At 44.9% G+C, this 22,926-nt stretch overlaps 1 protein-coding gene across 1 annotated transcript in view; it reads left to right on the forward strand.

Annotated features, from left to right (window-relative positions):
- Window positions 1-315: 315 nt before the first annotated feature.
- ST3GAL1 (ST3 beta-galactoside alpha-2,3-sialyltransferase 1) overlaps window positions 316-22,926 on the forward strand; it is an 80,838-nt gene continuing 58,227 nt past the window's right edge. The window contains exon 1 of the mRNA XM_075743269.1: window positions 316-451. The gene's annotated coding sequence lies outside the window, so the exon portion shown is untranslated. The remainder of the gene's footprint in view (window positions 452-22,926) is intronic.

The raw sequence follows: 22,926 nt of genomic DNA on the forward strand, positions 1-22,926 counted from the left end.
GTCATGTCGGGAGCAGGGAATTCATCCCGGCGCAGCTCAGGGGGGAAGTTTGGGTTGGCGGCCCTGACCTCCCCCCCCCCCAACGTCCCCCGGGGACGGCCGCAACCCCGACGGGCGCGTCGCGCACCTCGCAGCCGCGCAGCCCCCGCGGACGCGCAGCCCGGCGCAGCGGCCCGGGGCCGGTGGAGGGAAGGGGGGGGCCGCCCGGCACCGCCCTGCCCCGCTCCGAGGAGGAGCTGACGGGGGCCCCGGCGCCGTCCACGTGGCTGGGGGCGCGCTATATGAGCGGGCAGGAAGCCCTGCCGGGGAGGGGAGGGAAGGGGAGGGACGGGGCGCCCGGAGACGCTCCGCGGGCAGCGCAGGCGGGCAGAGAGGCGGCAGCAGCAGCAGCGACCGCTAGCCCTTCCCTGGCTCTGGGGCTTGGCGGCCCGCCGGCTCCCCGCGCCCTGCTGTGAGTACCCCGGGACCCCCCCCCCCCCGCCTCCTCTCTCCTCCTCCGCCTTCCTCCCCGCTTACCTGTAAATCCTCCCGCTCCCCCATGCTGCAAAAGGCACGGCGGGAGCCTCCCCCTCCTTCCAGCTCCTCATTCGGCTGTTAACTCGTGGGTTTTTGAGGGTTTTTTTTTTTTAATTATTATTATTCTTTAGAAGCGGGGGGTGGCCCTGGCTCTGGCGGAGCTCGTAGCATCCTCCGGCGGGTGCCCCGGAACTCCGGAGCGGGGAGGCTTCGCCCCATCCAGCCGGGGTTTCCCCGGTGGAGGGGGGGCAGAGGGAGAGGCTGCGGGTGCCGAGGTGGGCTCCGGAGCAAGGCGCACCTTCGGGCGATGCCCGTGCAGCACCGTGCGCTCAAAGCGGGGGGACGCGATACACTCCCCCCCCTCCGCAGACTGCCCCACGGCATCCCCCGGTCCACGGGGGACCGGTCCTGCCCCGTGTCCTGCGTGGCGGAGCCGTTCTGGTGCAGGGTGGGCTCTGGCAGGCGAGGAGCAGCGGGAGGGACCAGCCTGGTGGAGTTCTGCACCCTGATTTTTTTTATTGTGTTTATTTTTTTTTTTTTTTTTTTTACCCTTGGGTAGGCTGTGCGGTGAGAGAGGAAAGCCAGTATTACTCTGTTAGAGGGAAAAAAGCAGATAGCTTAGGTAGCTGCTTGCACATCTTTGCTTGCAGAATTAATTTCCAGCAGAGTATAAATAACTAATCTTTGAGGTCAGCAGTTTGCTTGTTAGGTGTGTTTTTATTGTACTTGATAGATTTGTCTCTATAGCGAACGTACATCCCAGGTCCTTATTGTGATTGATTTTAGTTTTGGCATAAATGAAAACAAACCGGTAAAAAAATGCCTTGATGCATATTTACTTGTTTGAGACACATAAGATTTTTCAACTCTTTGTAAAGGTTGGGTTTGTATGTATCCAATACACTGAAATAATTCATGTAGTTGTAAGTCTGAATTATATATTTGCCTGCTGGGCACACGTTAAAGGAAAAACCTCCCTAATTATGGATCTTTCAGAGAGATTGGAAGGGTGACAAAGCCCTTGTAATCTTTTGGGTCAATTTTCATAAGCTCCAAAAGCTGTCTTTGAAAAGGAAATTAAATTTCAGTGTGGAAAAGAGACAGGAAATTCAAGGATATAAAAAAGAAAGTCCCTGTTCTACTTTGATCCTGTCCGCAGGAGTTCATTTACCTTGGTGCTCTTCAGTGACATAAGTTGAAATGAAGAGCCTTTAACTGGAGTCTTCCTGCCTCTTGGCAGTTCTGAAGATACTCAATTAGCAGCGCACTCCTCCTGTATATTATTTACATGGCTTTAGCTGGAGGGGTGGCTCTGTGTGAAGCATCTGCTTTGAAATACTTGGATTGCTACATCCATAGCGTCCCATGCCAGCCAGTGCCTTCTGCAGCCGCTATGTTCAATCCTCCTCAATTTTTCTGGCTTGAACTAAAGCCGGTGGTGATATACCCACTGTTCATAATGTCTCGACAGAGCTGCTCTCGTGTTAGAAGTTGGGCTTGGCCCCGGGTCCTCTTTCCTGCTTTTGGTTATCTGCAGGACACGGCTGTGCTGAGGTCTTTTGGGCTCGTCTGGGATCCTGACGGTTTTTAATCTGTTTGAACACATGTTTGGGTGGAGGAGAGAATGGTTGGATGTGAATAAAAAAAAGTGGATTTGTTTATTAGTTAAAGGTACCTGTTTTCTTGATTATCCTGGAAACAACAAAACACCAGCATAGGTCTATGGTGAACTTGGTGCTCTGTTCCTCTACCAATTTCTCACTTCATTTACTCTATTTTGGTGCTGCTGTAGGATAACGTTTCAACTGCAGCAGGTTTAAATCCGTACCTCGAGAAAGACAAAGTCCTGCTCTACAATCCTGCCAAACCAGCTTTAAAACTACCACTAGACTTTTAAAGTACACTTCTGTCTAATATACATTTATTTTACCTTTCTGCTAGTAGCATCAAAGAGCATGGTCTCTGAAAGAGCAAAAGACGACAAAAATTCAATTCCTTATTCTTTTGGCTCGCTCACTTGGTGCACAACCTGATTGTGCAATGGAGACGGCGAGTTGCCCTGTTCCTATGATTTTTTTCACACATCCTGACCAGGAAGGAACTTGCAGCCTTGTTTGCAGTTTTTCTTCCAGGCTTGATATTAATAATGGTGATGGAATCTCAGTTGAGGAAGGTAGCTTTTAAAACTAAACATCATTTTACTTAAGACTTTGTATCTGCTTATCAATTTCCTTTTTTGTTTAAGTAAAACTGGGAGTAATTTGAGGGGAAGTTACAGCCATGCAGATGGCCGTTCCATCTTCTAGATTATAACAGCATCTTTTATGCCAAGTACACTGCAAATGCTGCTGTTAAATGATAATAGTAATACATTTTTATTAGGAGCTTCTTCTCGAAGTATTTTCAAAAGTGTGGTGAAGCAGAAATGTGCTTTAAAAAGCAAAGGAGTAAGAGCAAACCCAGCTCCATAGTAAATTTAAAGTGCTGTTAATCCCACCACCTGGTGGAGCTTTTCATGGCACCAGCTGAGGGAACTCTGAATAAGGATGCAATTTTTGTCGTGTTTCAACACTGTCAGATGCTACATGTAAAGTTTCTTTAACTTTTTTTCGTTCTCATACCAGACTTAATTAATTTTCTATTTCTTCTATATATTCTATACTTTGCAGAAGGCAACATAGGACTGTCAGTGTCTCATCTGAAACAGCACTTCTGTAGATAGATGAATCGGTGAAGTAGGAGAGAACTTCCTTCCTCCCTGTCCTTGTCTTTCCCTTGCAGCACACTTTTTTCTTTTTCTCCCCCCCCCCCCCCCCCCCCCCCCCCCCCCCCCCCCAAAGGCAATATGATGCTGGCATAGAACATGACTCTAACCTGGGCATCCAGAAGCTATTTGTTTTCACCTAGGAGCACTTCTTAAGCAGAAGTATTTTTTAATAGCCAGCCCCTCTTCCAAGACACTCTGATGAAACCTTGCTACGCCAGCTCAGTCTGCTTTTTACTAATAATTTTGATAGATAGAAATATTTCTATTAAACTAGTTGCTAAACAGCCTGCATACAACCAAGCTTGCAAGAAGAGAAGCAGCTGCATTTTTGACTGATCTGAAATTATTGATATAAGCCAAAACATGGGTGTAAATTCCACTGAATAAGGCAAAGTGTGGCTGAGATACCTTTGCCGCTCTCTGATGTAGTCCTGCATCAAAGCCTGTCTGTCATGTTTATGTTACGCCTATTAGCTGCTAACGAAAGTCTGAGTAAGTCAGAGGTATGCAAGCTAAAAATAACTTTAGGACTATCTATCAGCTCACACCTTAGAGTGGAACTACTTAGAACAGTGAGCAACTTCCTTGTTCCTTACAGATGTTTCCTGAGCTACGGCAAGAGACCTGAACTTGCAGACAAATAGCTGTTGCAAATGCTTGTGTTGCTCTTATTGCTGTAGTGCCTGTGTCAACAGACAACAGGCTAAGAGGCTTCCACGAGCCTAGGAGGGTGGTAGCTCCCATCTGCCTCTCGAGCCCTGGCAGGTACGGTACGCCTGGTCACACCGCTGAGATGTATAAATGCCTTTGCAGCCCATCCAGAGCAGGTCTGCGCCCCACTCTAGGCCAGCCTGGTATCTGAAGATTGATTGAACTCATTGGCCAACAGGTATCTGCTCCAGGGAGCTGTGAATCACGTATCAGGCTTCGGGGATTTTTGCTTCTTATTCACAGTCACTTAGTGCCATTTGAACTGCCCTGAATTATCTCTCCTGGCCTTCTGGAGCTGCTCCAGAAAGATATGAATCTCTGACTCCTTCTGTCATGTTTGAGACCCCAGGAAGGTGGCTTTGATATCTAGGGCATCTCCAGTGGCATCCGAAACCTGCATTTGGCAAACGAATTAACCCTGCAGGAGCTAGATGTGCTAGCTGGGCACTAACCTTTAGCTTATGAAATAGATAACGTTATCAACTGTATTAGGTTTTTGTGGCAAGGTTTTGGTAGCAGGGGGTCTGCAGGGGTGGTTTCTGTGAGAACCTTCTAGAAGCTTTCTCCATGTCTGATAGAGCCTCAGCAATGGTGGTACCACCTCTGGGATAACAGAATTAAGAAGGGGAAAAAGTTGCTGCACAACTGGGCTGCAGCTGGGAGAGGAGGGAGAATATGTGAGAGGAACAACTCTGCAGACACCAAGGTCAGTGAAGAAGTAGGGGGAGGGAGGAGGAGCTCCAGGTGCCAGAGCAGAGATTCCCCTGCAGCCCATGGAGGACCCCACGCCAGAGCAGGTGGAGACACCTGAAGGAGGCTGTGGCCCATGGGAAGCCCACGCTGGAGCAAGCTCCTGGCAGGACCTGTGGATCCGTGGAGAGAGGAGCCCATACCAGAGCAGGTTTGCTGGCAGGACTTGTGACCCCGTGGGGGACCCACGCTGGAGCAGTTCGTGAAGAACTGCAGCCTGTGGGAAGGACTCATGCTGGAAAAGTTTGTGGAGGACTGTCTGCCATGGGAGGGACCCCACACTGGAGCAGGGGCAGAGTGTGAGGAGTCCTCCCCCTGAGGAGGAAGGAGCGGCAGAGACAATGTCTGATGAACTGACCGTAACCTCCATTCCCCGTCCCCCTGTGCCACTGGGGGGGAAGCGTTAAGAGAATTTGGGAGTGAAGTTGAGCCTGGGAAGAAGGGAGGGGTGGGGGGAAGCAGTTTTTAAGATTTGGTTTTATTTTATTTTAATCTACTCTCATTTGATTGCTAATAAATTAAACTAATTTCTGCAAATTGAGTTGGTTTTGCCCATGATGGTAATTGGTGAGTGATCTCTTCCAGTCCTTATCTCGACCCACGAGCCTTTTGTTATATTTTCTCTCTCCTGTCCAGTTAAGAAGGGCAGTGACAGAGCGGCTTTGGGGGGCACCTGGCCTCCAGCCAGGGTCAACCCACCACAACAACTTAAGTGGCCCCTATTTAGGAGTTAAGTTCTTTAGAGAGGAGTTGTCTCTTACCTCATGTGATTCCTCTTGTTCTGATAAGGGCTCTGGGCCACTCTGACACTCATTAACAGCAGCCACGAAAGAACTGTCATTACCCTTCTGGTCACCTTTCCTACTCTTACCCCAATCTCCTCTTTCCACTGGTGCTGAGCATCCCATGCTCTGGTTTGTAAGTAGCAAACTCAAGTCACTTTGTGGAAAATGTCCTATAAGGCTTTGAAAAGCTCCTGTAAGTCAGGGCTCCACAACACCCCCAGAGTGGAATAGCTGTGGAGCGTGGAAAATGGGGGGCCTTGGGAGACAAGGGGCTTTTTTAAAAAGAAGCTCCCAATTACAACGGTAGAAGCTTGCTCTGAAGCGTGAGTTAAGATTAGGGATGTCATCAATTGTGAAGCCTGTAGTAATTGTTAAAATGCAGTTCTGGGGGGAAGGAGGGTGGAAAGCCATTCGTTCCTGGCTCTGCTGTGCTTTGAAGTGCTCTTGATTAAGTTGCTTCATCTGCACTGATGTGCACGTCGTTCCTCTGGGAGAAGACTTGTGCCCTGCGAAAGAGACAACAAAGCCTTTGGGCAGAGAGGAGGGGGTGGTTTATTTCCAGGGGCAGGCAGGAAATCTGTAAACCTCATAAACCCACAGCTGTTTCTGTCAGCTGATCGCTGGGGATTGCGGAGTGCAAAAGGGGCGCAGTGTAAATGGTTGGACCATGACTCTGGTGACAAATGTTTGAAGTGCAGCTTTCTTGCTCTGAGGACATCATCTCAATAGAGCATTTGGTTTTTGTAGTAGATTTTCCGTTTCTTTGGAGGTCCTTTCTCCCAGCAGTAGTTTTCGATGCAGGCTCAGCCCTCCATAGCTTTCCACTCCAAAGGGTTTGAGTGAAGGAGGAGGCTGTGGTTGGAGCCCACAGGGTCCAAACATCGCGTTCCCCACCTTGGTGTCGGATACAGGCCTGCTGCTGGCGTGGAGGTGACCACGCATACTCTGGGTATCCCCAGAACTTCCCCGAGCCAGGTCAGTATTTATCCATCCCTTTAGAGGACCATTCTGCAGAGCAAAAACTGGCACAGTGAAGCTGAGGTATTAAACTGGATGCAATTTTAAAATGTCTCTGGACTAGATAATTGCTACTGACATTTACCCAGACTCAGTAGACTTTTTAATTTTATTTTTTTTTAAAGCTGTGGTACACCAACACAAAACAAGGGTTGTTCCTTCTAAAGGACACTACATTATTTCTGGTGACTGGATCGTCAATCAATGACTTAATCTTACATATCTGAAATGCTGTGTGTGCTGACACATCAGTGCTGTACCAGCACGACAAAGAAATCTAATTCTATCAAATCTGCCAGCTCAGTTAATATGACCCTGCCAGGGAAGCATAAGGCGTCACCTCCAGGTTTCTTTGGTAGGAATCAGATTCCCTATCTCCAGCTCAAATTCAATGCAGACTACATGTAGCCAGATTTAGATATTATTTTTTTTAAGGTGCCTGCTTACATCCTGGCATGCAAACCCATAGATCAAATTGGAAGTTCTCATCTGAATATTTGGGTTGAAACATACCAGTTTGAGTCCTACAGACAGTTCTTTGGGATTAGTCTTGAAGCAGAGACCTGGTTGTTTCACCCTGAGACTCCTACGAAGTCCTATGTAAAGAACATGGTATAGGGCAACCTGTAACTTGAATCGGAGCTGACCTTACGGTCTCTTTTATGACAACCTACTGCACATCCAAAGCTGTCGGTGCAATAAGGCCATCCATGCCTATATCTTAAATTCCTTTAGTGTGATGGGATATGGTGATGCCTTTTACAGGACCTGCCCTTGGGCAGGCATACAGGCTGCAGCCCGCATTAGTGCGAGACTTGAGCTGCTAGCACTATTGCTCAATGGACCTAATGCTTTCTCTTACTAAGTCTTGATTTAAATCGGTTTGTGCAGATGATCTGACTTACATTTTTTTTTTGTGACAAAACTGAGAAAAATATTGTTTTACATTGAATTGAAGCAAACCTTAATTAAACAAAAGCAGATCAAGATAATTATGGTTTTGATCAAGTGAGGCATTCTTGCTTTTTGGTTCACTCAGTCTTAATACCAGGTCCCTTTCAGACTCTCAGGTGGTTGAAATTACTTATTTTGAAAGAGCCAAGAAGAAAGTTTGCCTTCAGAAATGTCAGAATGATTTCTCTGAATTTGCTGCGACCTGCATCGACTCGGTTTATGTCAGCTGATGGCAATACTGATATTGTACCTGATCTGGGGTTTTGTTTCCTGTCTCTGAAACTATTTTTGTATTGATGTTATTGTTCTTTAGAAGGTTCACCCAGCTCTTCTCTTCAGGGGCAATTCTGTGCATTTCAAGTGAAGAAAAGATCTCTCCTGCTTCGTGATCTAATGCCTATTAGAAGAATTAGAAATCTTCTTTCTTGATCTCTCTTCTTTCCCCCTCCTGCATCCTTTGCTTTTCCCCTTCAGATAAAATTTGCTCTTGTTGAGAAGCAATGACCATATGATCAGGTCTCCTGTGGCTTCACCTTGTCCTGCAAACAGACCTGCTGCTCTTTCCAAATAGTTGGCTTAATTCTAGCCAAAAAATTCACCCTGAAAAGTAAAAATGAACTTTTGCTTGCCCTGAATCCTGTTAATGAATGTTCAGCATCAAACTTTAAATGTTAATGCCGAGGGCTACCTAATATCTCTAGGTGATCAAACAGCAGCACCAGTGGAAACACAAAGCAGGTAGATAACGAAGTTTCAAAGTTTGCAGACAGGGCATGGAGGCACATCAAGTTCAGCAGCTGAGGATGACATAACCTTTGCAATAAAGTTATGCAAGTTGTGATGAAGTTATCTCTTGTGCTCTGGAGATTATGCTGTAATGGCAACACGGAAATGCATGGAAAAATGCATTAGCCTTTCTAAAAGGTTAATAGTTAAACAGACCCTTGCAAAAACTTCTCTTGCTTAGGAAGGCAATAAATAAATGTAAACTGGCTCTTACATAGTGTCATACGGACATCAAAGTCCTCTGTTATGTTGCTAAGAGGAGGAAAACAGTTTGAAAGGGTAGTGTGGGGATGCTTTATAAATTTGGCAAAAGCCAGCTCCTTTTTGGCTGCTAGAAATGCTTATGGTATGGCTTGCCCGGGTAACTGGGGGACTCCGATGGATTCATGGGGAGCGCCTGGGCAGGAGGTGCAGCTGTAGGGCCAGAGGATACGTCTTTGCTTCAAGATCTCATCTCCAGATGAAAAACTTACCTCCACTGTTACTCTGATGGTTGCAATGCGGTGGTGTGAGGTGCCCATAGAAATACAAAGTGTGTGTGAGTCACTGAGAGCTTCAGAGCTTCAGGGAAAGTTTCCCTAGTTTCATCTCCATTTCTCTCCTTCCTGCGCAGACACTGAAATGTCTTTCAGTCCTGCTGTTCTGGTACTCTTCTGTGACTTTTGTCCCTTTTTTTTGCATGTGTTCTCCCTCTTATCAGTCCCGTTTCCACAACTGCTCCTTGCTAGAGGAGAACAGACTACTTCCATGGCTCCCACCACTCCCCTTCCTCCGCCGTGCTTTGTTCTCCACATGCTGAGGTCAGAGCGAACCAAGACGTTGGGAGATCTAGGGACACTTGAACTTTGCATCTGAGGACAAGCGCGTGGTGGTGGGAGGACACACTTGTGGCTGAGAACATGGAGTTGGCTTGGAGAGCCGAGCCCCATCCCATCTCAGCTCTAGTCTTGTCAACTGCAAATGACAGTTGTTGGGTTTCCTGGAGGTTGAGTTCAGCCTGTGAAATGCATGGAGACTCCAGTAAAGATAAATGCTGCCCTTTTGACCAACGGCTTGATTTTGAATCAGGGAAAGTACAAGAAAATCTTTAACTGCATGGACAGGAGAGCTTTAGAGATGGGATGTTGGCTTTAGCGAGTCACTGTCTGCCACTCCATTGAGTAGTGCAGTCATCAGAGATACGCATAAGCACTGCTGATGCAACAAAAATCACCTATATTTCTACTTTGTCTACTCCAATGAGGTTATCACCATAGTGCTGCCAGGATCGTGCAATTTGGTGCTTTTTCCATGTGGCTGTTGGTGTGCTGCTGTTGCTCGCCTGGTTCCTGAGACCTTATAGAGGAAGATAAAGTGTCATTGACTCACTGTGGCTGTCGCAGCAGATTTTCTGTGAGTGTTGCAAAAAAATATATGCAAAACTATATATGCAAAATTAAAAACTGCTTCAGACCAGAAATGATAGATGGAAAGCCTCTATCATCGTAGCAGGACGCATGAAATAGCAGCAGCTACACGACTCTGTGATAAAACTGTGGGGATGCTGGAGCATAGCCATCCTGCCATCTCAAATGGCCACTTCATTAGCTTGCTAGGTCAGCAAGATGCATGCGTAGTCTGAGACAAGCTAATAAAGCAAACCCTTTAAAAAGCATTCTGATCACAGACAAACTTTGCCCGAGATCACCAGATAAGGTTTGATAGGACTTGTTTAACTATATACATGATTGTGTGCAACATTCAGGTGCTTTTTTGCCCCTTTGAGAAACTGGAAGTGTTTCATTCGCCTCTAGGACATGTGCACTGTAAAATATTTGATGACGCTGGAGAACTGTGATGCATATTCCAGACTGAGGAAAAAGGGTGAGTTAGGTCTTGTACAAGTGGGAATTTCACTGAAGTTACAGGAAATAAATGTGATAGAAATTGAGATAGCCACTTCTATTTTCTTTAATGGTCCTTTAAAATCATGGAAGTTTTCAGGGAACAAAAAAAAGAATAATCAATATATATATTGGTCCTCTAAGTGTTGCTGTGAGTTGACATCATGCTCACAATTCAGACAGTTAAATTACACCAACAAGAGTTGGGTGTAAGTGCCCAGTTAAGACACTGATTTGTGCCCTACCTGGGCTTCTCCACAAGCACCGTAACTCTGCTGTGTAAAATGGCCAATGCTTCAAACAGAAATAAGCCTTGAGCAGCTACATAAGTGGTCGTGAGGCCAAAGAGTGAAGGAGCAGGAGATTGATGCTGGCTGTTGAGAAAATACAAGGTTGCTGAGAAATACAAGGTGATACGGTAATTGCAGAAGTGGCTAAAACATTTGCTAGTAGCAATGAAACAAATGAGTTTAGAATAAGTTGCACCTCTGCAAGGCCAAGGTCTTGTGTCGATAGGGAGTTGAGTGTAAGTATTGGCAGAAGATGTTGCTATGTAATTGCAATTCATTTTGGGATTTTTTTTCATAGAGAGGTTTGGACAGAAAAGAATCGATAGGTTAGAATTGCCATCCCGGCTCGTTCAGAGGGGGATGTCTCTGTTTCACGCAGCACCAGGAGAAGAGGCTGCTCTTCCTCTGCTGCCATCTGGCCCGTTGTCGGCATAGGAAAGGGGCTCGTTTGCTGTGCTTTTTTCTGCCAGCTTAAAAGGAGGGCATGTACTTTTCCTTTACCTGTAGCTGTGAAAGCTCTGGATGAAGAATGCTATATAAAGCTAAAATTTTACCAGATTAAGCCGGAAGTGCGCAGTGCGGTCACTGCCTCTATTGTTTCTTGGAGAAGAGCTTCCCCTACCCCGGTTTAGGCCCTTTGTCCCTGTAGCTTAAAAATACCCAGGTGCTGTCTGTGGAGACTGTCATCATGATAACTGACAAACAATCTTAAGAAGTTTGCCCCATTTACAGTTATTATTTTAGAAAACGGACAGTTGTCCTGTGGGAACAAGACCAAGAGTTAGATGTTAATGTAGCAGAAAGAAATCCTTAGATCTTCCTCAGGCAAGCTATCAGGGACCCACACATCCAACTTTTCTTCTTTTGTGTGTATGTGAATTCTTAAAGAAGCTGTGCTCAAAATGTCATTTCCCTGATTTATCTTATCACATGCAAACTTAGAGGTTCTCTGTATTTTATGAAAAAAGCTTGATTTCAGAAAACAGCGTTTCATCAAGGTGTAACTCTCCCCTGAGTTTGTTCTCAGAGCCACTAACCACACTTTTGGCATGTCTCTGAATTTGGAAAATAATTTTATGAGTCTGGCTGATGTCTTCCAGTAAAAATTTTATGCGTTTACTGTCTTGCTTGGAAATTTACTGAGTGTGATACACAGAAGATGTTGGTGTGTGTCCTTAGGAGCTTCTCATGGAACAGACTGGAGGTGGAACAAGAGACCCTGAGGCAACCTGCTGTGCTTCTTAGGGGAGTTTCAGGCTTGCTTGGCAGAGGTGTGCACGCCGAGGGTGGGATTACCAGGGTGGCGTGTAACGCTTCCCACTCTTGGAAGAAACCAGCTGGCTTTTCAAGACAGCTCTTCCACAAGGTGGAAGTTAGTGCCACTGAAACTGGTACCTCCTGGTCCTGCGCTGCTGACATCCTCCTCACTTAAATCGTGAAATGTGCTGTTCTGCCATTGGTGCCCGAGGGTCAAGTTGAGGGTAAAACCAGGCAAGACTTGCTCATTTTTAAAAGCATCATCTTCACAGTCCCTCAACTCTACAAAGGGAACTGTTGCGAATTTGTCAAAGCCTGGATGCCTTTTTCACTTTTGTATCTAATCAGGTTTCATTTGACAAGTGTAGCTCTTAGAGATGGAAATTCTGTTATTAGGGCACTGACACTTTCCTGAATATTAAAAGCCCTCTTGCTTTTATAACTGTCAGAATCAATCTTTCGGATCTTCCCTTCCAGCTGCCATGCTCTCTTCTGAGCTGATTGCTACTCCTGAGCAGGTACATGACAGCATCGCTTTGGCTGGCACCAACAATATTGACTTCCAAGGAAATTAAGGTGTTTGCACATCTCGGACCAAGTGCTATGTTTTGTTTTTAATCCTCTCTTCCATCAGGAACAAATGCTGCATGACGGTTTCACCTTTCTCCAAGAGAGAATAGGGTCATATATAGTAACCTTGAGTATAGACTTGTCATATCTAATGAGCTCATTAGGGCTTGATCTGCTCATTACCTAGAGATTGTTGAAGCCTAGACCAAAATATCTCATTGAGACAGAGTGGGTAGCATGCTTCCCTCTGAGTCAGCACAGGGATGCTGCTCAGCACATGCGTTTGAATCCGTTGATGAAGCTGTCATCTGCTTAATGAGACTTACAAAGCTTGAGACTTCTCATAATCTTTAAAACACATGGCGCTTGTATGAACAGGCTTGTTGCTGGTGGTTTCCTTACACAAAGCCAACAGGACTCTTCAATCTGTATAGCAGAGTACTTTTCTTAGAGCCATCAGTCATCACTGTCCAAGAGTTCAGTTGAAGGTAAATAAAGATAAAATTTTCTTTCTTACAAAGTTGCCCTCCCCTTCCCAAAGGAAATTCTTTCATAGGTGTGACAGCCCTTGACAGTCCACTTATAGCTCCTATTGAATTTCAACTTCCTGTCCAAAGTTGTTGGGACATGAGATTGTTACTAGACTTTTTTTCTTCCTCAAAGGCCACAGGGTAAGGGATCCTTGTCAACAGTGCATGGTAAAACATTTTAAACCCATGAGTGATCTTTAAGGCATGTAGTGGGAACCTGTAAAATGACTTCAGTGTTGGGAGAGTTAAAAGTGTTGGGTTTTTTTTTCAGGAGGTGCAGAACAAAGCCACACAGCTGGCATCTAGAATTAAAGGTCTATTCAGTCTGTTCAGCAGGCTATTTTGGGAGGCATAAATGATGTAAGCATCATGGAAGAGAGACTACTCCACGTCAAATGAGAATATTATTTACGCAGACTCATGCTATCCTTTTTAGAGGGTAATTTCATAGCTCCCCATCACTTGTGAGATTTGTATCTTGATCTAAATAGAGAGAGATGGAGACTTACATTTTAGCCTGTTTCACCAGGATTCTCTAGGTGCACACTCAAACTGGTATCTTCGCAGGGATGTACCACAAGCGTGATGAATGGCGAGTGATAACCTTTTGGTATGGTTGCACAGTGATGCACAGTTTCATCAAGGTGGTGACTTGGTTTTTGATATTACCTAAAAATAAGCAAGGTACTCACTAACATGTTTGTCCTTTTGTTACCTGACACTTCAAAGAAGATGGTGGCAGGGGGAAGGATGCAAGTGACTTTCAGATAACATTGCATTCATTCGTAACAATGCTGGAATTCCTGTTGAGATGCTTCCTACGGATGTTACATGCATCTGGCAAAAGCTCTGCTTATGTTTTCCTTTGATACACACCCAGAACCAGAGTCAGATGCTGTAAGTCAATGTAATTGTGTTGATTTCTTGTAAAAGATGGTTACTGTAGTTCACTTCATGGTTCAGGGGTCAGGAGGGATCTTGAAACACAACTTTGCTCTGCCTGTGTAATTTGATGAGGTTGGGTTTTTTTGTTGTTGGGTTTTTTTTTTTTAATTGCAAGGCTTATTTAATAACTTTGCAGGCAAAAGTATTTTGCAATGACGAACATCTTCTGTTGAGTGTTATCAGCAGCATTTCCTTTGCTCCTCAGCTCAGAGTGCTTTAGACGGAATGGGAGAGGGACGTACTGAAGGAGAACTGCTTTGTGCTTAGCGGAATTAGAATAAGCCCAGCGAGCACATGGTTCTTAATTCCAAGAGCCTGAATCTGATCTTGCTCTGACTAATCTCTAAAGGGATTATTCCTGATTTACACCATACTGAATGAAATCAGAATCTGGCTCTGAAGGCCTCTTTGTACTTCAGACATTGTCTCAAGGCAGCTGACCTGCAAATATGAAAAAGAAGCTTGGCTTCCTGCAGGTTAATTGTTTAAATTGGTCAAGCTAAGTGGACTATAGCTTGTTTAGCAGGGTTTATTTTAAACTAAAGACTCTTTATCCAGGAAACTGTATTGCAAAAACTCAGACTAGAATCCATTTACCTCTAGTGGACTAAGATGGTAAGCAGAGGACCCTCTTTGGTACAACACAGTGCTCGTTATTTGCATCATACCTTTTGTCTGAGGGTATTAAATAACTACTTCATTGCAATTCTGGAAACTGTTCAACCAGACAAGTCTCTTTAATGACCTGCAGTTGCTCCAGTTACTAGCAGTGAAGTAAAAATAAGCTAGTACACTAGGTCTCTGGTCCTGAGTGGCATCTGTAAGAAAAGGTCTGCAACCTAGAACAGGGTGAAGCTGTTAGCTGAAAATACTGGGATTTCTGGAATGAAGACTATGGCATACCTATCTGCTGTGAAGAAAATTGATCTTTATTAGCACAAGTTCAGCTAGTGTTCGCTGAGACAAGCACCAAAGGCAAATGTACAGTTTTGGGGTGGGAAAGCACAGGTTGCTTTTAGAGCATCATGGCCAACTCCTTTACAGCCTCAAATGTATATACTTTTTTTGTTTACATTTTGATTGTTGACATGCTCATTTTTAAGGCTGTGTTTATATCATACCTGCCTGTATTGTGATAAAAGGAAAGCGGAATATACCTTTCATAAGGCTGCTCTAAGGGAAACTAGTATGTTATTATATACTTGTGCATATTCTCAAATGAACAAGTCACATTTGTCATTGCTGCAAAGCACAATTTTGGTGTAGTGACACACTTGCACAGTGTTTGAACTACCTAAACACAGCCATATAATGTCAGGGAGCAAGATGTGTGACCTCATGTGATGGCCTCCATTGAAAAATTGAAAATATTATTCTTGAATTCTGTTGTCAGCTTTCATTTCTCAATAACTGTCTCTTTGCCATGACTATTTGAGATGCTCCAAGCATTAAACTACGGTAGTGCTATATAGCAATCAGGGTTGTTAATATTTATAAACACTAAAAGCATGGGGGACATGAGTGACTGAATCAAGTATCTTAATGACTGTCTTTGGGAAGAGATGGTAAATGACTGTCTCAGCAGACTAGCAGGGTGTATTCACAAAGGGAAACGACAAGGCACATACAAGGTTGTTTAGATGACTGCAGAGGGTCCAGTGTTTATGACCTGTAGGATACTTACAGCCCATAATTCACCCAGTGTAGTGCAAAAACCACTGAATTTTGGGACACTTGTCCAAAAGGTGCAGTGCAGGGAGATTTTACTCACACTGGTTAAGTAATGCCATACAAACATCTGCTTCTGCTGTGGAGCTGAGCCACTTTTTCCTGGCTGAAAGCGTGTCTACAACGTTAAATATACTGAACCAAATTTGACGTGCATAGTTGTTTTACTGGGGAATACCCTTAATTTTCTTTACAATGAGTCAGGAAGTCTGCTACTTCATCAAAGGCGAAATTTAGCTTTATTGCTAGTTGCTCCAAGTTGTTAGCCATGACTAATGTAAGCTCTGCCTGTCTATCAGCTGAGACTGGAGGAGCTAATGACTGTATTTCTGGAGAAGAGACTTCATTGATTCAAACTGAAATAGCTGATGAGCACTGCTCTGAGGAGTTTGCATTAAGAATAAAAACCTTTGTTTATAAGGAATCCAGACAGCCGTGTAGTGAACTCTCAGTATTTTTCTGTTTTCTGCAAAAAAACCCACCATTGTCATCTTTGCAGGTCCATGACTCTCTACTTTTCTATATTTTTTACCAATGATCTGGACAAGGGGATGGAGCATACCCTCAGTAAATTTGCAGACAACATGAAGTTGTGCAGGAGTGTTGATCTGCTTGAGGGTAGTAGGAGGCTCTACAGAGGGATCTGGACAGGCTGGATCGATGGACCAAGGCCTACTGTATGAGGTTTAACAAGGCCAAGTGCCAGGTCCTGCACTGGGGTCACAACAACCCCATGCAATGCTACAGGCTTGGGGAAGAGTGGCTGGAAAGCTGCCTGGTGGAAAAGGACCTGGGGGTGTTGGTCGATAGCTGGCTGAATATGAGCCAGCAGTGTGCCCAGGTGGCCAAGAAGACCAACAGCATCCTGGCTTCTATCAGGAATAGTGTGGCCAGCAGGACTAGGGAAAGGATTGTCCCCCTGTACTCGGCTCTGGTGAGGCCGCACCTCAAGTGTTGTGTTCAGTTTTGGGCCCCTCACTACAAGAAGGACATTGAGGTGCTGGAGCGTGTGCAGAGAAGGGCAACGAAGCTGGTGAAGGGTTTAGAGCACAGGTCTTATGAGGAGTGGCTGAGGGAACTCAAGTTGCGCCAGGGGAAGTTTAGATTGGATGTTAGGAAAAATTTCTTTACAGAAAGGATTATCAAGCACTGGAACAGGCTGCCCAGGGAAGTGGCTGAGTCACCATCCCTGGAGGTATTTAGAAGATGCGTAGATGTGGTGCTTAGAGACACAGTTTAATGGTGGACTTGGCACGGTTAGGTTAACGGTTGAACTTAATGATCTTAAAGGTTTTTTACAACCTAAATGATTCTATGATTCACTTCATATAAACTAGAGTAAGTGTCACAGCCATGTAAGCAAATGTATGATTTACTGGGGGAATGAAACCTTCTGCGCTACTCGGCAAAGCTCTCCCCTCTTGCGTCCCCTCCTCTGCAGCAACATGTGCAATAACCTGGGTCTGCTTCATTGAAAAGGAGCGATGCTGGAGTTCCTTTAGAGTTTTTGCCATTTGATTGAATCAAATTGCTCTAAAAATTCTCTCCATCTGTATCCCCGCTGCAGAGTAACAAACATTTTTTCCCTATTCGTCTCTGCTCTCAGCTGGTCCCACTAAGGCTGTTGCCAAAGCAGATGTAGAGGTGGAGAAACTTCCAAATACACCATGTGCCAGATATGAACTATACTGCCTTACCGAACTGGTTAATGTTGCTTATCTGTCAGTTCTATAATGTAGGAAAAGCTGCATATTATTGTCCAAGTACTTCATAATTTTCTGATATTTCTAAAATGGATGCCAGCACTTGGAAATATTGAGTAATTTTTAATTGAAGGGATATGATCAGTAGGTGATTAGTTTCTGAAGTGCCTTGGATGTATGCTGTTTTGTAGAGACAAGCCATCTGGAGTGAGCCTGTGGTTTAGCTTCTGTACTGAGTACGCACAGACTGTGATGCCAAAATGACCAGCTTTATTACGTAGATGAAGATCTTGAGTAATTCAATTCATTTTCACAGATCTAAATGAACTAAAATGGGAACATAATTTGGCCCAAAGTTTTAGTTTCGTGTTCTTAATTATTAAGCCAGGAGCATCAACGTATCTTCCAGTGTCCTTAATATGACCAGCCACCCCAAATCAAACTACTGAGTTCCTTCCTCTGTCTGCAGCTTTTACCAAATTTGCTGTGGCCAGGATTTCACCCTGTTTTGCCTGGATGAACAATGTGGCTCCCTTAGGTATTTCTTGTATTTGCTGCTCCTATAACCTGCAAGCATAGTCCTCTGCCTCTGATCTTGGTGGTAGGCTGGCAGGGTAGAAGAATCATAGAGTAGTTTGGGTTGGAAGGGACCTTTAAAGGTCATCTAGTCCAACCCCCCTTCAGTGAGCGGGAACATCTTCAACTAGCCTGACCCTGACCTTGAATGTTTCCAGGGATGGAATATCTACAACGTCTCTGGGCAACCTGTTGCAGTAATACTGTCTCGCTGGTGGGGGTTACTGAGCAGAAGGGTCCCATCATACATCTGCCTTAGTTACAAAGCCTGTAGCTTGCATTGCTGTGGGGTACCTGGGCAGTACTGTTCCTGGGTACCTGCAGCAGTAGTGTCTGTGTTGCCAGTCTTGTAGCTGCTGGAATTAATTACTCTAAAATGAAGATTGATTTGCAGTGTCGCACCAAAATTAATCTTCCCTCTCTCTGAAATTATCATTACACAATCTTTTTCGCTGATGTACAGTGGTAAAACTCGAATCTGAAGTGCTACCCTGTATCCCATGTATCCAGGAGCACAGGAAGGAGCGAGGGTGACCCGGAGGGAGTGAATGGAAGTAGCTGAAAGAAAAAAAAAAAAAAAAAAGAAAAAAAATCCTTGAGAGGGCTTTGATCTGAAGTTGGATATCTGCGCACTGAGGAGAGAGTGTACTTTAGGAGAAGGGCATAGTCTGTATGTAAGCAGATGTATTCTATATGATGTGCCAAGATCAAGGTGTTGGAGCCTTTAACCGTTCATCTGGCTGTCTTATCTTGCATTTTCCCTCTTAATTTTTCCCTTGTGCTTAAGAATCATTTTCCCCTCCTGTTCTGTGAAACATTCTTATGCAAAGCCAAATCTCCTGCAACTCAAGCAAACTGTTTGTAGCACAACAAGAGCAAAGAGGTGCAGGAGTTTTGGCTTTGCATAAAACTGCATCACTTATTTTTCTTCTTTTTTTTTTTTTGTTTCTCTCCCCAAACTTGTTAAGTGAGCAGAACTTTAATGAAGCAGATCATGGAGGGAAAAAAAATAAATATGCAACTGCTATGTGCTGCAGATTGTTCCCAGATCCCTGAAGGAAAGATTATTACAGATTAAAGTCTTTACTGTTTCCTGTGTCATTGCAAAGCAAATAATGAGCAGGACTTGAAAAGCCCTGGTATCTCCTGGTTTGGAGTACCAGCCTGTCTTAGAACATCAAATAACCATGCCAGCACTTTTTCTTGGTACCAGATGACTAAATTTCATAGCAGATTCTCCCCCAATTTAATGCTGCTAATGATTGTGTGAACGAGAAGGAAATGTGAGCACAAGTTTAAAATCTCAGCTTCAGCATTTGAACTTAAACAAGTCTGTACCGGAAGAGTCTGTTGGGAAGGGAAGCATCAGTTTAAAATTGTCAAGTTTTCCAGTTTTTGTTGTGATTTCCCCAAAGCCACGCAATCTGTGGCAGACTCAAGAATAAATTGCAGGAATCAGGTTCTTGCTGTGAGCATGGACAAGCGGCGTGCTCTGAACGCTGGCTCGTGATGAACAAGCCAGCGGTCTCTCTCTCAGCAAGAGGTGAGTCACTTGGGTAATTCCTTTTTTAAGCAGCAGAACTGGATTCATGCTTCAAGCTAGCCTCAGACAGCCAAAGAGGTGTAAACTTCAGGTTAAAACCTTGTGTTGCGTGTCATTACCTTCTTTTCCTTCCTTTTCTTCCCTGCAGTGACAATGTGTCAGTGGATAACAACAGGAACGGGAACTATGCCGCATGTGGGAATAATAAAAACTAGCAAGGTCTACACTGTGAGGTCCCAAACTGCAGGAAGAAAAATGGGAGCACCTGTCTTGCCTTCTAATGTACAGGAAAGAAAAATAGAGGCAGGTTTATATGGAGCGTTTGGGCAAACTGAGCACAGATTTTCCCTACACAAGGTGCATCTTGGAGCAGGTGAGGGCATGTATATAGACAACTACCCATCCTTGATCGAGGGACACCAGTTCTGTCTGACTGAAGTCTGTTGCTCATGAAATATTCAGACTATTCAGTCTGTAACACATGGTGCTGCTACGAGCCTGAATCACCAGCCTCCTAACTGCACTTTCCAACATCTGGTAACACTTGGCCCCTCTACCTGCGGTGCTGCTATAGCTGTTACTTTGAAAAGATGGGTTTCAGTGACGACATTGATCTGAGCTTATTGTTAACTACAGTATAATCACAGGCTGAGCACTGGTGACCTACAGTTTCAGGGAAACAAGGCAACATTTACTTTATCTTTGTTCCAACAAAAGTCTGTAATAGGATCTCTGACTCCAGCCTTTGAAGGGGTCCTATTTGTAGAGATTAGGTAAATAGAGACTCTGCTCATTTTAAAAGTGAGCAAAAGGGGATAGACTTTGGATAGGATGCTGGACTGAAGTCAGGATTTAATTTCTCTCTCTGCCATACAAGAGCTGGGAACTCCACTTTGGCTGATGTGGTTTTGCTATCTACAGACTCTAACTGCTACTTTGCACCCCTTTCAGAGCTTGTCTGGTTTTAATTAATATTTCTTTTCTATCCCTCTTTTAAATGTGCAATCACACTAAGAATTTTTGGAATAGAGCTGGGTGGGTCTGCACAGTGTTCTGAAGTATTGACAGTCCTTAGGCATCTACTGCTGAAGAGTTGAAATGCAGATGGTAGTCACAGATACCAGAAGATTAAAGTAATGAAGACGTATGGGGAACCTTTGAATTTGCAGTATAAGGAGACTCCAGTAGCATAAACAACACTATGGGCTCTTTTTTTCTCTCTTTAAGGGTTCTCCATATCCCATGTTGTGCAAACATGACTGATGAGACATTAAAATGTGCCAGAGTAACATTCCTAGAGACTCCACTGTTGTGGATGGGGAAAGAAGAGTTTAATGCTTACTACACCTATTTATAAAAGTGTGCTTCCTTTTGCTGGACAGGTAGGTTATGGTACCTGAGCTCTGAATATATGAGAGTATTAACTAAATGGTTTTAGGTTTGTAAGCTACAACCTTGTAATCCTTAATATACAAGGTGAGAAGAATGAATGTGGCTCATCAATAGCTCTTGATAGGTAGTAGACACGGTTGCAAATGGCAGCGTGTGGTTGGCAGTGTGTTGAGAGTAGGTATCTCTCAGCAGGATTTGGTGACTCTGCTTGGTAAAGAGGTGGAATGTTCTTGGAGAGGGTATCAAAGTGGGATGCTGTTGGCTGTATGCCCCTGAAAGCAGAGGTGAAATCCAGCCACGATCACCCTTGAGCAGTGAAGGATGCATGGGTACAGGAATGGATCAGTCTGGGTGCACAGCAGTGCCCCATGGGATCGTAGTTTGGAGGGCTGCCAGGTCCAAAGTAGCTGCAAAGGTGTCAACTTTTCAAGCCGAAAACCTTGGTGGGCAGAGAAATTACTGCTGCCCAGGCAACTCTGTAATCTGAAGTGCCGTATGGAGTGCAATTACTCCGGTACCTGCTCAGAGACATTACTTTCCTACTTCACTTGACATGCAGTGACGGAGAGTGGAGGGAGGTGCTACTACATCTTTCATCTTTTCTTCTCTGGTAGGATGTAAACAGGACAGTGTTATTTCTGTCTCCTCTTGGTCACAGCATTGGGAAAGGGGATGGAGATGTGGTGGTTGTACTTGTGCCAGGGAAGGTGGTTTCGGGTTCGCAGGGCTCCCTATCTATGGCAGCTCCAGTACATTTTGTTCCCAGACATGTCTTTATTCTTCATTTCTGGGGCTTTTCAGGTGACAAAGTGCTGAGACCACTGTCCTCCTGGGTGTCCTGGACTAGCAGTAAGGACAAAAAGCAGGGAGGAAAAGCCATCAAACTGAGTCGGTGTTCAGAGGAGAAAATAAGCAGCTAGGAAAAAAGCCTGGCTTCTGGGACTCATTTCCTTAGGAAGTACAGCAGGGAGCAAAAACATGTGGGATGACTAAGACATGAAGGAAAACCATGCTTGTCTTTGGCGACAAGCCCTGCCCTTCGGTGCTGAGGGTAGGGCTTGATTTCCAAGTCTCTCTCCAGGTCTAGCACACGTGTGGCCCTCATGGGCAAGGCTTCTGCTGATCTGCCCCGTCTCGGCACCGCTGGCTGACAGCGCTATTGGCAGAATTGATACCAGGAATATTATGCTGCTGCGACCTCGTAGTTTAGAAATGACCTTGCAGAAGGAGGTCCGTTCTCTGGCGTCGCCAAGGGAATTGGAGCTTCATTTTCTTTCAAAAATATTCTGGTTTCTTTTAATTGGGAGAAAACTGCTCATCTAATGAAATGAAAGGGGGTACATGGAGCACAGGCATGGGGAGGGGAGAAGCGATTCGTGGTCCTTGTGGAGCAGGGAGCATTTTCCTGTGCTGGGACTTTGCTCAGAGTGCAGGAGATGTGTGGGGGATGCATACGACAGAGTGCAAGCATCTGCACTGCACGCGCCACTGTCAGAGCCGCTTATCCGTCCTCCTTTTATAGGTCGCAAAGAGAAATAGATACTTTAGCATGTGATTCATCTCATTCTAGAGAAACATCTCAAAAATAGGAGGTGGGGGGTTGTCCCTGTTGACAGATGAAGAAGCCCTGACGACTGGTCAGGCGTTGAGGTGTAATGTTAGATCAAACGGGTCCTGCCCCAGCACGGCTAGGAGCGAGATCCCGTTGACCTCTTTGCTAGGGATGTAAGTGCCATAGGGTAGGGGCTGGGACATCTGAACCGAGGGAGCTAACATTGGTTTTGAGGTTTTCTTCTGTGGAGAATTGAAGCCCTAAGGCTGTGTCTGTCAGATAAGCTGAGAGCTACACCTGCCTGCTCCTTTTATGCCATTTGAAAAAAAAAAAAATGTTAGTGTTATCTATTGAAAAAAACATCCAGCGCATAGGTGTTGTCCCTCATAGATGAGAGATGGAGAAAGCTTCTTTATGGTCCAAAATTAACAAGATCTGCTCCTCTTTCTGTAGGGAGGAAAAAAAATGTTACTGTCCTCATTGACTCAGAGCTGCCCTGCAGCCCCAGGACCCAGACTCTTTTTCATGAAAACTTACTACATATAAACAAAGAGTTAAAACCCAAATAATCAATCATGCTGAGATGCATGGCTTAGCTGAACACTAACCCAGCCAGTGTCTTTCCACTGCGTATGCCCCCTGTACCATCCCATAGATGAGAGGTCCAGACT

Source organism: Balearica regulorum, chromosome 2 (assembly GCF_011004875.1).
Source record: "Balearica regulorum gibbericeps isolate bBalReg1 chromosome 2, bBalReg1.pri, whole genome shotgun sequence".
Lineage (NCBI taxonomy): Eukaryota > Metazoa > Chordata > Aves > Gruiformes > Gruidae > Balearica > Balearica regulorum.